We start from the raw sequence: 17960 nt of genomic DNA on the forward strand, positions 1-17960 counted from the left end.
AGAGCAGTCCTTGAGGAATATGTATCTCATTAAATCTATCCATGTGTGACCCCTTTGTACTGGAAAAATATTTCCTTTCATTTTCCGCATAAAGCAAGCTTCTACCAGTTTACTTCCTGTTTTACCTGTTAATTTTCTTAGCCCCATTCTCCTTGCAATGCTTAAAACTGTTCTCTGCATAAGCTCAGTGTTCAAGGTAGGGTGGCTAATACCTGGTAGATTCCAAAGAAATGCAAATAAAGGTGTGACTCACAGAATCATAATGGTTTGGGTTGGAAGGGACCTTAAATGTCATCTGGTTCCAACACCCCTGCTGTGACCAGGGATACCATCCACTAGATCAGGCTGCTCAGAGCCCCATCCAACCTGACCTTGAACACTTCCAGGAAGGGAGCATCCACAACTTCTCTAGGCAAACATGGTTTCTTAGATGCATGGAATAATTTTATAACTTTAACCTTGCATCACTCCTGCAAATATAAATTTGTTTTTGAAACAATAATAGTCTACATTTGTCGTCAAATGTAAAAATTATGAAAGGGGTGTGATTTCACATGCCTCAGTGAGAATATATGTTGTGTGTTATAATAACCTATGCACTGCTGTAAGCACCTCTGACAGATTTGATAAGCCAAAGACAGCTGGGTTTGAAGAAACAGTGGCTGTATATCAAAGAATGACATTATCCCCAGTCTAAACTTGGTACCTGTTAATTTTTGGTAGCGCATCAGGCAATCCCTGTTCTTTTCCTTGGATTATGAACACATACCAGAGACTTAGATTTATATATGCAATAGGAACGACAGAGATGAACTTTCCCACTAATCTTGTGTTGGAAAAAATTTGCTTATAAAAAATATGTATACAAATAATTTTTAAAATACATTTTTAAAATCAATTATCAATTTAAATACAATTTTAAAAAATCCTATATTTCAGTGCCAAGTGACTAAAAGCTGAAGAGCAGGAGGATCATCAACATAATTACTTTTCTTAAACAAACAAAAAAAAAGAGATTTTTTAATTTGTTTTGTTTTAAGCTGGAGACATACATGTTTGCTTTAAAAGTTCTACTCTCACTCTAAATTAGAAACTTGACTTTTGACCAAGACCCTTAATTTTTATTTTTCCTGGGGTTGTGGATGCACATCAGTACATGCACATGTTCTGTGCACTGGTATCAAAAGCACTTTACTAATTTTCTGAAAATGATCTGCAAGCTGTTATTTGACTAGCCAGTATAGAAAGCCATCTCCAGGAAGATGGAGAATTTTATTGTGTGCCATGAAATAATCTCACTTTGGGTGAGAATATGCAGCAAAATTGAATTCAGCCCATGACACTGAGTTAAAAGATAGTGATATTTATAATGCTGACTAATTTTTAACTATTGTATCATACTTCTTGAAAGTCTGAGAAGATTTTGAGGTCCTCTGTAAAAGAGGAAGTGATACCACTAAAATGTGCAGAGCAATATAGAATTTTAGTGTGATGTGTGTAAATCCCTGTGTCATTATGATAAGCTGAAGAACTCAACCATTTGCACTGATGGCTTTCTCCAGCAAGTGTGAAGATGCTCACATTCTGCAGGTACAGATGTTGCCCAGCAATGAGGTAAGAAATCATCTTGGCTGTAACTTCCTTTGAGACCTTAGGTGAGTCAGAAGGTGGTCAAACCAAACTGCAACCTTTTCTATTATTGGTAATTCCATAATTCAGTCTGATAAAATGTGTCTATTGGGCGATTTACTCATCTGACATTAATAACAGTATCGTTAATATTCTAGTTTTTCATTTGCTCTCAGCTTTCTTGTTTTGCCCATCTGTCATTAGTTAGCCTGTTCAAACTGTAACAGCAGCATATTAACTGTTGTGTATTTGTTAGATACCAATTTTTACAAAACTAGGACGTGGAGAGGACTGGTGTCTTTCGCAGCATTACACCAAGTACATACTCCTGCAGTGCAGATAAGGTCAGGTAACATGCAATGCATAAAAACTTTCTCTCCCTTTCAAACTGCACAAGTGTCTTTGTGAACACTTTGGGCTTTGTAATTGTGGGGCTAAATGGAAGGTCCTTACTTTAATTAAGGAAGGTGTCATCATGATGCGTGCTTCTGGATGGCAACTTTTGGATGCTATACATTTCTCAGGGTCTTTGTTAGGGATTTTGTATTTCATCATTGTTCTTGATAAATGCAACCACTTTGTATTCCAGTGGCAGCTGTTGCAGTTCATTTGGGTGTTTATACTGCACAGGAGACTGCTGTCAGGAGGTCACTCTGGCTATTGTCTCCCCTTGGCTGACAGTGTACTGACCTGGTCAGGAGCCAGTGGGACTAACCTTTCTGCTTCCACTGCTGCAAAGGAAGAATTAATGGTTTTGGCAGGTTCATACAATCTTTGAATGTCGAACTCAATTCCTTGTATACTTTCACTCTGAAGTTTCACTCTGTTTCTATCTGTTGCTTCTTCAAAAGATTAGCATGGCTGGATATGGTAAACAACGTCATTGCTGCTGCCAGGATTGCCTTTATTGTGAACAACATGTTAAGATATGAGGCTCTGTAACATTTAATTCTCAGTCCAAAAATTTATAACCTCTGCAGTCATGTCATCAGACATCCAGGTGAATTACTTATCTGGAGAGTATTGCTATTTATAATTATAAACACTATGTTACAGCCCCTAAATACAGGAGCTCAGTACATTTTGAATCTTCTTGCAAGCTGCTAGGCCATTTTCTGATTCATTCTAAGATGGAGAAAATGACATTGTACCTCCCTTTACCTATAATTCACACAGGTTCACACAAATTAGAAAATGAAGTCCTTTGTTTATCCATAGATTGTCAGAGCATGGGCAACTGCAGAGTAACCCTGAGGCTCTGCAAATGTCTCTTGTACCTTCCTCAATTGTAATTCCTCCAGATCCTTTCTATCATTTATGCCAATGTTTGCATTCCAATTCCATTCCCCTAAAATTCCTGCAATCCATCTTAGCTTCTCATTATTTGTATGTTTAAGAAGTGCATTATCTATTCTGTAATCCAAGATATTTCTAGACATAGTGAGTTCCAGAAAGGAGTGCATGCAACTCTTATTATTCTTGTGTTCCTTCTGCTGCTGTTCATTAAATCTGCTACACTGAGGTAGGAGGAAAAATCATTTGGTTTGAGACAACTTAACCAGGTGCTTTAATAGCACCTAGGAACTGGAGTAAAACTGAAAGGCTTAATTATTGGCTTCACCTTATTCTCCTCTTTTAACTTGTATGTTGTCATGAATTTACGTATGCAACAGATCTAGCTTGCTGCCAGCTATATACTTTTAAATAAAAAAGACCATACTTGGTCAAGTGCAGAGGGCTGCCTTACAGCTCTTCTGTGTTGCCAGCTTCATCACTAGCTGAAAAGCCTTTCCCTAGGTCTTTCGCCTGCACCATTGTATCCATACTCTTCCAACCGAGCAGTAACTCCCTGCTTTCTGTATACTTTTATTTCTTCCATTTCAACTGTCCCATATTCACCCTCCCTCCGCAGTATCTCTCCCAAGGAAAGGCCAGCCAGAAAAAAATGTTCAGGACCTTCCAATCCCTGTACTGTCAACTCAGTTCTTAAAAGTGTGCTTCACATCTTCTACAGCTACCTGAAAAGCAATGGAGGAATATGGTGGCAGTGATAGCTACCTCAGCCATTTGTTCTCTGCAGTCTTGTGAAAGACATACACAGAAACTTGAAAAATGGTGAGTAAACTATGAGCACGCTTTGATTAAGGCTGAAGGACCAGCTCTGCCTATACTGTTTCTTTCTTGTGCTGGGGTCTGTCAGCTGTAACTGACCAAAATTGGTTGATCAAAGCCATTATAAAGTGGTACAGGAATGGCTCTTTGCAGTGATTGCAAAGACTTTGATAGGCTGGAAGGGAATATTTGGTAATGGTGCAGGCTGTAACATCCACATTTAAAATTCCTATTTTAAATAAATCTGGGCCTCTTAAGAGCTTCTCATAAATACTACTAAATGTGTGCTAAGCTGTTACTTCTCTTATCTTCTTGCAATGTGAAGTTAAGGCTGAAATTATAGGTTGCATGTCACAAAATCTGCTGTCCTTATATGCAAGGACTGCTTTATTGCTGAGTGGAAAATCTTACATGAGATGCTGCAAGAGCAACAAGTTATTGCAGTCCACATGACAGCTTTTAGCCCCAGACGTGTCTGGCACTTATTTTCCTCAGCACTTGTAAATCAATAGATTACATGACATGAATAAGTTTAGAAGAACGATGAAGCACAAGACTTCATCCGTGGTGAGTACTTCAAAGATCCTGTAGCATTACACAACTTTTATTTATGTGGGACTGGTCATCTCAGTTTTAGCCTTTGAACTTTAGAACATACATCCTTGCCTTGATCACCTGGTTACTTCAACAAGCAAAGCTGAATCATTTACTTTGGAGACTGGATCTAAGATCACAGGTCTCTCACATGTCTGTTCTGCAGTTAATCCCATTAGCTGAAAATCAACCACACAAAAAAGCTCATTGCTCTTTACCCTTCTGTGAAAACACTAAGGATAGTAACATTACACTCAAAAGATGGAGGACTCATTTCTGTAAGGAATTTGTAGGTCTTTGCCAATGGCAACAAATCAGGATGAGGATATCTGAGCCATGACATCAGGCACGCTGTCCCTGGAGTCAAGAGGCAAGCTGGCAATCAAGTCAGAAGGAGGCAGGCTTGGCAAACTGCATCATGCCTATGCCAGCTTGCACTGGTGCACATAGTCAAGTTTTGGCCTTGCACTTTGTAATGTGATGGACAAGGGCAGAGCTAATGAAAGGGGTGGTGAAAAGGGGACCTAGGAAAAAGTCATCTACAGAACTGAATTTATGGTGCTATTTGTTTTGTGGTTTAATTGCTGCTTTCAGTCCTTTCAGTTCTGTGGTTTTCCTTTTGATATTGGTTTTATGGGTTGTTGGTTTGGTTTATTTTTTTCCAACCAAGTTTCTGGGCAGCGAGTTTAGAATTTTAACCCTTAAGAAAATGATCACTTCCAGATCCAGGGAGATACATCAGATTGAATCAGTTTGAATCAAGATCATATTTATCCCATTGTTGTGCTGTGGCCAAATCGGTCTTAGGACCCAGTGGCGGCAAACTGTGTTCAAAAACTTGTAATTCTCTTGGGTGCTCTGTTTGCTTTGATCTCTTGGCCTTGTTCAAATGCTGGGCTGAGATTATAGGCACTTGTATGGTCTGTACCCTATCTAAACCAAAAGTCAGGCATGCATTTGTATCAGCAAAGGAGGTCAAATCTGTTGATCAATGATATTGGCCAGTTGATTTGTGAAAGAAGATTTGGAAGCAACAAACGTGTTTGCATAAATTTGGCATCAATGAATTGATCTATTAAAATGCTTCAATCTTTTTTTTCAATATATATTAGTGGGATCCCATGGAATCTAATCCTGTCCCTGCTGATGCTGTGTTGTATGACATTCAACGTGGTCACTGTCAGGAACTTTTTAGACCACATCATGGCAGCAATAACACAGCCCCAAATAGGGGAAGATGCTGTGACAGTACAGAACCACAGCATAATCTGTTTAGTCCCTTGAGCCTTATTATTCCCTGTAGGCTTATATTTGCATTAAAGAACAGCATAAACATCAGATCTTTGTCCTTTGCCCCTCTGCCTCGGCTTGCTATGCAATCAACTAAGTATCTTCTGAAATGGATTGCTTTTCTCTTTGCATGCACAGTGCTGGTCAGTGCATATTTATTTTAATGGCTTTCCTGTATTATACTGAATGTCTGATAATGTTTAATTCTGAACTGCACTTACAGTTTCATATTGTCTTTATTCAGCTCTCAAGAACATTTCTCCTTTTTTTTGGCCGGGCAGGCACATTTTCTGCAGACTGGCACAGTTCATGGGCAGCCCGAATAGCCTAGCCTGAGCAGGTTGTGCTGACTTGTGACCAGGGCTCTTGGGTAACTAGAGGTGAATATACCAAGGTTGAGAGATGGGACAAAAGCTTGATACAAGCAAAGTGTCTACTTTATTGTACAAAGTCTTTTCTTTATACAGGCTAACATAATCAAAAGCAGCTAGTAATTGGTTATTAGATGTGTCCGTGTGACAGTTACAGATTCATGATTGGCCGCCGAGAAAATGCCAGGGAACACACATCCCTTGGCAAGGCTCAGAGAGGTGTTAGACAAAAGACAAACGATCACACATCTCTTATCTAAGTTCAGACAGAAGACAAAAGACTCTATTGCAATGTTTACCAGCTCTAATTTTCAAGTCGTTGTGTAGCTTCCCTGAGTAACAGTGACCATTGGTAATCAGCTAAATTTTTTTTCTCTCTACACAGCTGCAGTTTGTTCCTAGGGTTTATGGCCCACAAGAGCTAAAACATTTCGTTCTATCAGCTGAGCATTGCTTGAGGTTCTACTCACTAAATTCAGTCCGTCAGATGTGATGTGCCATTTTGGGACATTCTCTTTCCTAGACTGACCTCTTTCTGTCTGTCTCCCTATCCTTTTTCTCATTTGGTTTGGTGAAGAATTTGGTAAAGAAGAATTTTTTTCTGCAACTCTAAACATTCTTTGACTTTTATAGACCCACCTCCACATTTTGGGGTAACAGAGTGGTCAGAAATGACACACTGTCATCTCTGAGATATATCCCAACATTGTTACCAAAGTGGTGAAAATGCTAGTCAAACGATCTGCAGCCAAGTGTCCCTTCTGCCAGCCCATTCTACTGGATACAGTCATAACTGTGTGAAACCAAGTGGTGACTTGCAGAACTTGCAGAGAGGTCTCATCACTAGCCCACTGGCCAAACACCCAGAGACTTTGGGGAACTTGAAATGGAGACTTCACAGTTAGAGGATCTTGAGCCTCAAGGGGCCACAGGCATCACTGGTAATGCTTTCTGTTCTGTGCAGTGTGGGTACAGATGGAGACTTACAATATGGGCACATTGGTGGGCTATGTGTTCACTGTCTTGAATCTTCACATTCTTCAGTGGCAGTGCTAACGTCATGCTTATTGCAGACAATAAAATACAGCAGAAATTAAAACAAGCTCTTCTCTTATTTATATTTATGCCATTTAAACTTTAGCCAGAAACTTAATGGAGTGCATTTTCAAATATGAGCACATAGGAATACCCACAAAAATAGGCAAATCTCCCTATGCTCATGTAAAAGAGCATTTTTTTTCCTCCTACTTATACCACAGCTGCTTTCAAGTTTGTGAGTGTTAGTCCAGCAGGATAAAATGAGCTTCCCTCTGGAAGGTCTAGCACAAAACCAGCATTTAAGCCTTGTAAAAGCCCTATTTTGAGAGCTTAAGTAGTATTAAATGTTGCCTCATGCCATGTTTCTGCAAGCGGACCAATAGAGTTCATTCACTGTGAAGTAATGCTTGTGTTAATAGTCACAGTTAGGGTGACTGGGAACCCATGCCTGGAAAACCTGTGATCTTGCTGATTTCAGTGCCCTCTCTGGCATCCTGTGAAAAATCTCACATGACAGCTTTGAGGGCAGCTGGATCCCTGGCCAGTCAGCTGCTGCCTTCAGAAAATTCTTCTCCAGGTATTCACTGGATGGCAGAAATCCCCATCAAAACACCCATCAGAAGGGAAAAAGCAGTGGTGCTGTGTAAAGAGCTTGAGACATGTCTGTAGTGCCCTCATTTTGTGTAAGTACATCAAAATAGCATCTAGGTCGGTAACATCAAACCCATAAAACATTGCAGCATGGACTTCAGCTTGAGCTGTTTTCTTCATTTTTGTGGTAGGTATGAAGCCTAGACTCAACCCCATGCTGCTGCAGGAAGCTAGACAGCAGTGCTTAGGGTAACGAGCTTGAAGGCACATCTACAGAGCAAAACCAGGTATTGCATATCCCCCCAACATCCCTGGGTGGTTTTGTCAATCTGTCAACAATATGTAAGTAAGTTTGTGTGCAAGGAACACCAGGCTTCCAACAGGCATCAGATGTGCAGCTTAGGCAAAATCTGTGTGGCTGTTGTCCTGGAGGTGAGAGCAGCACCTCCTTGCCTGGGATGGTGATGGCTGGTTTTGGTTTTGTTTCAGTCAACACAAACTCAAAAAAATGTGAGGAAAAACCCCATGCCAATGGACATGTAAAATGAACAGAATAAAAGTGGAGAAAGATAAATTATGTTTCTCAAAATTAGGGAGTTCTCAGATGTTGATCAAGATAACTTTAGTCTTTGATAAAGATTTTCATTTGCTCACTCTCATGTATTAGCAAAATATTTCTGTGTATAAAGGCCCTTGTTCTTTACATTAAAGGAAGCCTCCACTTCCAGTTTAATGGAAACACATATCAGTGAATTTATTTATTTCATAACTGACCAAAATACCTCTCTCCCAGGAACAAAAGCCTCCCAGCCTACAGAAAGACAGCATCAAGTTTTGCCTTGGTTGCAGAGTTCATTTCTTCCTGCAACTGATGTTAACACCTCTGACACTATGACAGACATCAGAGACAACGCTCTGGCACCATCCCGGTGGATTGGTAGTTGAGGCAACAGCAGGGTTCTAATGTATGCTTCTGACTTCAGGTTTCAGTTTCCCAGGGCAGGACTATGCCAGGGTATTTCCTCTTTCCTCGGAGATGTGGGGAGCAGAATCAGTAACAGTGCTGGCCTGACATGTCAGGTGTCCAGCTTCAGAATATTTCCCTGTGCCACAGGGATCCAGCTGTGGAGTTCAAAAGCCAGGTAAGTTTGGGGATGATTGAAGTGAGACACCTTCATCTGGGTTCAAAATGCTAACTATACATTTTTAAACAGATACATGTCGAAAGCTTTGTGAGGGCTTTTTAAAAAGAAACGTGTATGTGTGTAGAGTTTGTGTGCACACATATGGACATACGTGTTCCAGCTGAAAATTTCTCTTAGGTGTATATATAGTCAAGAGCATTAAATTTGATAATGGGGCTATTCCATGGAGGGCTATACATCTTAAGTGCAATGAGGTAAGGGAACAGATTATTCCCAACACTTTGAGGATTCTTCTATACAGTAAAGTCAAAGGAAAAAGTTGCTGAAGGAATCTAGGAAACTCCAGGGTGCAAGAATAATTACTTGTGAAGAATTGTACCCTTGGATGCAAATAAACACTCCCAGGCTCTTTTAAAATAAGAAATAAACTTTAATATGAAGACCCCTAAGTGCACCTGCAGCTTATTAGACAGCTGCTGATTTCCAGACCATATTTAACCAAACAGGGGACTGCTTACAGCTACATTACATCCACATCAGATCCAAGGGAGTTTGCTGCTGGGGGCCAAGGTAAAACAAGCTCTTAAGCACATCCATTATTTGAGTGTGTCAGGAGTTACTTGCCCAGAGCAGGGCACTAACTTTGTCGAGTTAGATTTTGGGGTGCTGGCTTAGTGAAAGAAAATCATTGAATTAGAAGGCCTAGTCTGTGGAGTGAAGAAAGTTAGTCTAACAGGACTTTGTTTCCATTCCAGCGCAAATATGTCCCATTGTGCTAAGCAGCTTTGAATCGGAGACATTACAGCATCTGTATATTGAAGTCTGTAATTCAAAGGATTCATCTCCCTATTATTCCCTGTGTCTGAAGAAGGAGGTGAAATCCTTGTCCTGAGGGGATATCTACAAAAGTTTGGGATGAAAGGACACCTGTCCATGGAAATCTGGCTATACTGAGTGCCTTTACAGGCAAATAGGCATGGCCCCTACCCTGGAAAACTCAGCACTGCTTGAGCTGGTAAGAGAAAGTAGCTGACAGTAGAAAGATGAAAATAACACAGTGGCTTAGATACCATGCAGCAGGCTTGGAAGGGCCAGAGCCTCCAGTTTGATGAAGCCATGCTACATTGTACGTAGTACACCTGGAGACTTTTTAGGTGTGTTTAAATTACATTTTGGCTAATTTTGGTCATGGCTTTCCATCGGGGAACCACAGTTCCCTTTTGTAGGAATCCTGGTACCTGGATTCCTAAGCCACCTGACAGAGGTGCCTAAGTAAGGTGGTGTGACTGCTTCTCAGGAGAAAAGGGCAGTGTTACTCACTATCTTGAACTAGAAATGTCATAATAGCCACAACAACTAATTAGGCACCTGGACAGAAGTCTAAGTGCAGGTCTTTAAAGCATGGAGAGGACAAGATTAGTAAAGCTCCTATTCCTGTGGAAGGAGTCTTTGCTCATGTGAAACAGTGTCAGTGGACTTTTTTAGCCATGAAGTGAGGAAAGTGTCCTGGAAATACAGTAGGGTAAAGAGAAGGATGGGGGTAAAATAAGTGAGAGAGGAGACTTCTCAACATCTCTGTTGCTGTCCATATACAATGCAAATGTGCTGGATCTGGGTACCCCTGATTCTGGCTGGAGGAGAGACTACAGCACTCCTGCAGAGGACAAACCCTCAAAACACAATCTTCATTCCTGTAGTATGAGTACCCTATAAAGCTGATTTAAATGAGTCAAATGCAGGACTCTTGGTAGGGTGTGGACACAGGACAGTGAATGGAAATGAGAATGTCACTCTTCCTTCTCCTTCACTTCTGTTCCCGTTCCTACTGCTTCCTGCCAAACAGTACCACTGTCTCCTTGCCCTCACTTGGGTGCTGATTGGCCATTGTAGCACAAGCAGACTTTCTCTGTCAGAAAATCCCCCTTCTGTGGGGTGAGGGTTACAAAGTTCAATGGTTTCACGGCCACAGAGTGCCAGGCCACCTAAACGCTGGGAGATGGCTGCAGAGAAAGGCACAGCGACAGGGAGCAAAACCCCTTGCTTGCAGTGATGGGGAGCTGCTGGCTAGTTCTATTGAGGGTGTCCACTTCTTGAAGGATGCTTCACTGTCATGCTCCCCAACTCCTGGCTTGCTGGTGCTCCCCACTCCTGGAGAACTTGCTGGGAACCCACTTGGGTGCCCATGCAGGCTGTCCTCTCCTGCCCCACAGGGAGCTAAATAGGTCAGACCTGTTCAGCTGTGATCAGCATTGTGGTGCTTCACTCATTAGGGTCTCATGGCTCATTTGAAACTAATCCTGAGCTAATTATGCCTTGAAGACAGCAGGTCTGGCACTGGGTGTGTATGGAAGGAGACTAGGACCAGGATGGCTTTCCTCTGTGATTGAGCAGCTCCTCACCTGGCACATGATGTGAGGTTTGCATTATCTGGCTTGTTCGCAATCCAGGTGTCCCCCTTCCCAACCCTGCCTTTCCTGCCAAGGGGTGAGGGAGGAAGGATTTCCTGATTTATTTTGCCTTTGCCAAACGGCCCATCCTTTTTTGTTTGGCACCCATCATTGTTTCTCTGGATTAACAACCAGAGGAGGTTTTCCCTGCACATGCTGAACATCATTTGGGTTAACCCCACAGGCTCAGCCAAGGTCAGCTCTGGCTGCAAGGGCAAAGCCTGCAGGGTCATAGGCTCTTCCTTCATATCACCAACAGGGACACAAACCAAGAGGAATCCTGGCCTTTGCTCCATCTTTCAGCAATGATGTTGACCCCAATGTACATCAGAGGGACCTTTCTGGAGACAGGACACACCAATCATTTAAATATTTCTAATAAATTGGTACAAATCAGTACTCAACAATGGAAAAAATGGACACCACATTTGTGTTTAGAGGCTGGCCCAATGGAACATGCACGGAAGCTTCTTATTAAACAGCCATTAGCCCAATGTTATAATTAATATTATATCTGATATATAAAGCATTTTATATATATATATATATATATAAAATTATTTCCCTCTTAAGAGTTTCTGATTTTCCTCCTCTGGATGAGTCAGGCTGTTGCTATCGTGCTGCTGTTATGGTTTCTAACTTGGCTTCTGCAATGAAATAAAAAACCTGTCCTCACGTTGCAAACATGTGGTCATGCTTCTTAAATGAAGTGGTGTGATGTTCAGAGCACCAAGGCTGTAATTCAAGTTGGTGATCAGAAACTGCCAAAGTAGTTTTTCTTTCAGGATATTGCCTTGCACTGAACCTGGATATTGACTTACAGTGTGTTGGACCATGCAGGTCTGTTGCAGTTAGGAAGAGTGATTAGCCAACACCGGCAAGGCATTCTCCTAAATAATATGTCCCTATCACTCACTGGTGAATTTAATCAAAAAGACAAATATTACACACAACAAGCTGAGCTGGATGTATAATTTTCCCCTGTTGATTATTAGATATTTCTTAGTAGCAGATAAGAATTTTGATGTTTTGTGAGCTGTAATTTAAACCAAATAAACCTAAGTTCCCTTTTAAAGGAGTTTTCCAGCATAGGAGCAGATCTTCTCAGAGCAGCACAGCCAGATGTTGAATTAGAAATGCAGAAGTAAACCTTTCAAACACTTTTACTTAAGTAGTATGTTTGCAGAAATTGTTGCCTTCATCTGAGGCTATATTTCTTTTGTCAAACATTTTTAAATAAACATTGAAATTGGTAGTTTTTAAGGGGTTTTATGCTTTTTTCAGTATACTCTCAGTTGACTCTGCTGGTTTTGGCTATTATCTCCTAGTCCCAGCTAGCAGCTGGCTGAAAAGAGCTGGGCTGCAATGCTTGAGATAGTTATGCCAGAGTCCTATATTGAAGATGCATTTTACCACCAAGGACTAAGGCTATGGCTAACTGGCCCCAAATTCTCCCATCAGTAGTGCAGCAGAGAAATTGTTGGGAAGTTTATTTTATAGTCCAGCAACACACAAACCAGTGATCTGGCTTTCCACAGAATGAGAGTGGCAGATACCACAGGGAATGCTATTACAAAGGTCGTCTTGCTTTTACAGGTGTACTACAGAACACAAGGCCTGTTAGATGGTAGCCTTTAGAAAAGAGTGCTTAGCAGTTTGGGGAGGGCTTGAAATGATGGAATGGCTTGAGTGTGCATGGGGGAGTTGACAAGAGGGAGTGGAGGCAGCCTTACCCTCATTAGCAACATTGCAGACCACAGAAAGGGAATGTCCTTTCTCATGTTTCCTGTAGAGATGCTGGAGATAATTTTGGCTACGAAGCTTTGCTGGATATAGCTTCATTTGCAGGATCTCATTCCAGGCTTGCAGAGTGCGTACATTCTTGTGCAGTCTTCAGGCTGATGCAGTTTGGAATAAAACAAACAAACAAACAACCAGCCACACCAAAGCAAAGTTTCCTTCCATGTGCTCTTCTGCCAGCAAAAGTGTCTGCACTGGTGGATGACATAGCAAATCCTTCTGCAAGCAGCTGCGACCCAGTTTTCTGAGACTTGTACGAAATTATGCTACATGATGGTTAGACATGGATGGCAAGTACAGGTTCTAGTTAGTGGTCAAATTGAAAATTATATTCAATATGCAGATTTTTCTGTTGCACTTGAACCTTTCTAAGTTTACCTAGGTATCTTCCCCAAGAAGAGAAGATTGGAAGAAAGGGAATATTGACCTGCTGGGAAGATAAGCCCTTTCAGCTTAGTAACTAAGAAGATATATTTTCTGTCCCATTTTACCTGTCATTTGTCCCAAGGGCTGACACAGGCAGAACAAAATCTGAATCACAAATGGCAGTTGTGAGCCTCACTTGGCAACTACACCTAAATTGTATATCCTGTGAATCCCACTTGAGCTGCTGGGTGTCTCTGCTGAAATCTACACTGTAGCTCTGTTTCCGTGGTAAAATCCCCATCTCATCGGCTGCTGGCCATGCTTACAATTAGTCAAATCTAGGTGCTGCAGTTCAAGTGGATTCCACAAAAAGACACTTTCCCAACTATTTTACCTTGCAAAGGAAAGACTGAAGTTTAAGCCTACCCCTTGCCTCATGTCAGACTTTACAGCTGACTGCCTGGTTGAATGCATGCCATGGTACCCTTCTCTAGTTAGTAAGGGATGCCCAAGGCATACAGTTACAATGGGAGGGGCTGTGAAAAGCTGACTGGAAAACAACCATCTTCCTGTAAGCTGGATTGCTGTTTTGGGGGTTAAGAGAAAAGTGGTACAGAGACACCCATAAATTATCCAAATGCAGATAAAAGGGAACTTTCACTGTCCCAAATCCTGTGATTTTATCAGCAAGATAACTTTATTTTGGGGAGTCAGGCTTATATCTTCTCATAAAATTTATCTTGGCTCCTAATATAGTCATCAGAGATCTAACTGATGCAAAGGGAGCCTGGAGGATGATCTGGATGACCTATCAACATGGATAGTCTTCTGTTCACTTAACATTGGCTCCTTCTGCTATTTGATACTCCAGGGCAGATGCGACATTGGCATGGGGCTGGCAGACATGATGGAAGATGAAGGAAGCCCACGTTCTTTTTGGTGCAGCAATGGGATGCCAACTGGAATACTCCACAACACTTAAAATAGCATTAGACACCTGCTTTTAGGCAACTGAGTCCTGGTTGTAGAGAGAGTAATTATTTCTACATTCATGGATCATACAGAATATATCTCCATGGACTGGAGGGAACAGAACTCCCACCCTGACTCCTGGATTTAGGTATTCTCACCTTCAATGGAATCTCCTCCCTTGGCAGGATTAAGTGATGTATATATGGGTTTCTAGTACAATCTTGAGTACCCCACCTGGGCTCCAGTTGCTGCTTCAGGAGGATAGGGGTCTCTCAGCATTGCCATGTATTGTCTTATCAGCCCCAGAGAATTACCCAGGACACACTGGGCTGTCTCAGAGGGCTTTAGGCACCCATATTTAGGCCACTGCATCCTGCCCAGTGTCTTAAAGATGGCTGGGAGACTGTTTCCATTATGGTCAGTACCAGAGGCACTCCAATGCCTCTCAGAACGGGAGAGCATTGATGTTATTCACAGGATTTTTGTCCCATTTATTGGCTGTGATGGCTTCACCATCAGCTCACACAGGCATCACCAATTCACCCTGTGCTAATTTTGCACTACATGCTGCTTTCTGGCTTGACAAGTGTACTGGAGGTTGATGATAAAATTTCCATATTTTACACAACAGTTTTCTAACCTGGTGACCCTAGCAAAGCAATGCAAGCTTCACTCTCACACACTAACAGTGCCCATCCTGGGTGCCCCAGTACTTTCTTACTATTTACAGCTCCACTGCTAGGATTTTGTATTTTCACTGCACACCCAGTCTCTTCAAGAGACACTTAGGAGTTTTGTTTCAATATTCACTGAATTTAAATGATTTTCTTTTTTGGATTGGCATAGACTTTGCAGAGTGGCACTATGTGTGCTGAGACTCTGAATAATTGAAGTAACATTTATCACTGGAGTACACAGGTTTTGCTGGCCTTTTAAGCCAAGAACAAATTCTACTCTGCTTTGGTGCACAGTAGCAAAGAGGGAGGGACAGCAGACAGAGAAATCTTGAGTTGCACTGGAGCCACCACAGCTGAGGCTGGACTACAGAAATTAACGGGGATCATCCCCAGCACAGGAGAATAGTGTGGATGTCTCTCATGCTTAAGTGTCTATCGTATCTTCTCTGACTTTACAAAGAGACTCACTTGGCAAATATACAGAGTTGTCTTTGCACATAAGTACTCTTAAGTGCTCTTGTATGTGAGAATGTCTTTCCCTTTCTAGACAGCAATTCACATAGTTCTGAGCTCTTATTTCATCCCAATAAGGAGGTGTAAGGATAATGCACTCCCTTCCAATAAGCCCTTAATGACACATTGCTATTTCATATTGGGCAAGGAGTAATGTGGATAAAAGGGAATCTTGGTTCCAAGATGATGGAGTTCAATCCAGTTGGCAGCCACTCACAAGTGGCATTCCCCTGGGCTCAGTACTGGGGCTAGGCTTGTTTGATATCTTAAACAGCAATTTGGATGAGAGGATTGAGTGCCCCCTCAGTAAGTTTGCAGATGACACCAAATTGGATGAGAAAGTTGATCTTCTCAAAGGTAGGAAGGCTCTGCAGAGGGATCTGGACAGGCTGATGTTAGTTGTACAAGGTTCAAAAAGGTCAAGAGCTGGGTCTTGCACTTGGGTCATGACAACCCCATGGAACTGCTACAGGCTTAGGGCAGAGTGGCTGGATAGTTACCTGGCAGAGAAGGACCTGGCGCTTCTGGCTAACGGCCTGCTGAACGTGAGCCAGCAGTGTGCTCAGGTGACCAACAGCAACCTGGCCTGTATTAGGAACAGCATGGCCAGCAGGAACAGGGAAGTGATTGTACCCCTGTACTTGGCACTGGTGAGGCTGTACCTTGAATACTGTGTTCAGGTTTGGGCCCCTCACTATAAGAAAGACACTGAGTTAATTGAACATGTCCAGAGAAGGGCAGTGAAGCTGGTGAAGGGTCTGGAGGACAAGTGTTATGAGGAGAGGCTGAGAGAACTGGCATTGTTTAATCTGGAGGGAGCCTGAGGGGGGACCTCATTGCTCTCTACACCTCCCTGAAAGGAGATTGCAGTAAGGTGGGTCTTCTCCCTAGTAACAAATGATAAGATGAGAGGAAACGGGCTGAAATTGTGCCAGGTGAGGTTCAGCTTGGATATTAGGAAATAATTCTTTAGTGAAGGACAGCTCAAGAGTTAGAATAGGCTTCCCAGGGAGGTGGTGGAGTCACTATCCCTGGAGGTGTTCAAGAAAGATGTGGACATGGTGCTTTGGGACATAATTTAATGGCCACGGTGGTGTTAGGTTGACAGTTGGACTCTATGATCTTAAAGATCTTTTCCAACCAAAATGATCTGATGATTCTATGATGCTATTGCCAGCTCCAGACACAACCAAGTGAGCAATACAGGAGAGCAAAGATGACACCTGAACTCAGTAACAGGTTTTGGGTAACCCTGCTATTTGAGATACCTGAACACCATCCCAGCTGTTTCAAGAATGGAAGCTCTAAATTAGCAGTTTGCACAGGGACAGGGAATAAACATCTAGAGCATTTTTATATTTGTGGGTGTATGTTAACTTACCTTCCCACTGAAATAATAATTTAACTTAAGGGGGTAAATTCTGTTCTCCCGTAGTCAGCTTCTGAATCCAACTTACTGTTTATAAGCCAAGGGATTTCCTGGCATCAAAATTCAGAAGCACTCCTCGGTGATGCCCAATTACAGGACAAAGGGCAATGGGTGGAAGTTGAGGCATAGGAAGTTCCAGGGAAACAGGAGGAAAAGTTTTTCACTGTGAGGGTGACTGAACTCTGGAACAGGCTGCCCAGGGGGGTTGTGGAGTCTCCCTCCCTGGAGATATTCAAACACCATCTGGATGTGTTCCTGTGAACAGGTGATCCTGCTCTGGCAGGGGGATGAACTAGATGATCTTTCGAGGTCTCTTCCAGCCCCTGAAATTCTGTGATTCTGTGAAAAATACCAGACTCAAATGGTTCTAGAGCAGACCAGGGTGCTAAAAGCACAGACACACCCTGCATAAATGCAGGTTTCCGGGACAGCAAATTGGCCTTTCCTGGCACTTGGATTCACTTGAACCAATTCACAAGTTATCACTGGTTGGAAAAGAAAGAAGTAGCCACTCCTTTATGCAAAAAAATTCTTGTAAAGGTCTCTCTCTCCCCTTCACATTGTAGAAAGGAGATGAGGAATGGCAGTGTTTATACATGGGCAGCACAGATGCTTCCAGAGCCCTAGGCAAAAGTTCTAACCATCCTTGTTCCCCAGCACTCTCTACTGCTCTTCAACATTGAACTACCCCTGTTCAGCACATGCTTGACTTCCAGCAGGATTAGTCTGCTCACAGCATTAATATATTGAATTTCTTTGTTGGTGGTGCTTAAATATAGGTTTAAGAAATGAGAGCACCATGTATTGCTCTGAGGCTAATCAGGGTACTCCCTGAAGAGCATCCAGATCCTCCCATGTCTTACCAACAAGTGTCAATAAAAAAAAAAAGAAGCCTTGCCAGGAGGGTGGGAGGAAAGCAGCTGCTCTTGTCACCAAACTGTGAACCTGACAGAATGTCACCAAGGTGTGAATGTTATTGTGCTTTT

This window comes from Melanerpes formicivorus, unplaced genomic scaffold (assembly GCF_026170545.1).
Source record: "Melanerpes formicivorus ecotype bairdi unplaced genomic scaffold, bMelFor1.0.p_v2 SCAF_1, whole genome shotgun sequence".
In the NCBI taxonomy this organism is placed as follows: domain Eukaryota; kingdom Metazoa; phylum Chordata; class Aves; order Piciformes; family Picidae; genus Melanerpes; species Melanerpes formicivorus.